Consider the following 587-nt stretch of genomic DNA (forward strand, 5'->3'; position numbering starts at 1 on the left):
AAGGGCGACACGGGTGGCGTTCCCATCCGCTACCTCTGGCGCTCCTTCCTTCTCCATCCTCTCCCTCGCCGCCGCCGGTCAGCGCCCCTGAGTAAAGCCGCAGTGGTGTGGAGGAGGTCGCTCGTTCCTCTTCTCGTTGCTCAAACAGTTGAGTTGTTGTCACGGCTCGCGAGAATTGATCAAGCACAGAGTCATGCTTTGGAAGGTACATACTCTACTCGGTTTAAGAATTAAGATCCTTGTCTCAAGTAGATTAATTGCATATGCATGTGCACCATTCTTCTTATTATTATTTGAGAGAGAGAAAGGGACATGTGCACTCTTGGCTTGGCTCTACGCGTTGATATTTGAGAGTTTTGTCCGGTTAGGTGTGATGCCATTTCGTTGCTCGTGAGTGATAAACAATCCGATCAAACTTTTCTGTTTCAGTTTTGCTTTCCATTTCTATTTTTGTAAGGAAAAAATCAAAGCCGAGGGAGAGGGGGGGATCCGAGCATTTCCCACCTGAATATATTTCCAAAAGGAGGCAGATCTCAAATGTTTACAAAGAAGGTAAATGGAATCACCCAAAGAGAAAAAAGAGAAAT

Source organism: Triticum dicoccoides, chromosome 6A (assembly GCF_002162155.2).
Source record: "Triticum dicoccoides isolate Atlit2015 ecotype Zavitan chromosome 6A, WEW_v2.0, whole genome shotgun sequence".
Lineage (NCBI taxonomy): Eukaryota > Viridiplantae > Streptophyta > Magnoliopsida > Poales > Poaceae > Triticum > Triticum dicoccoides.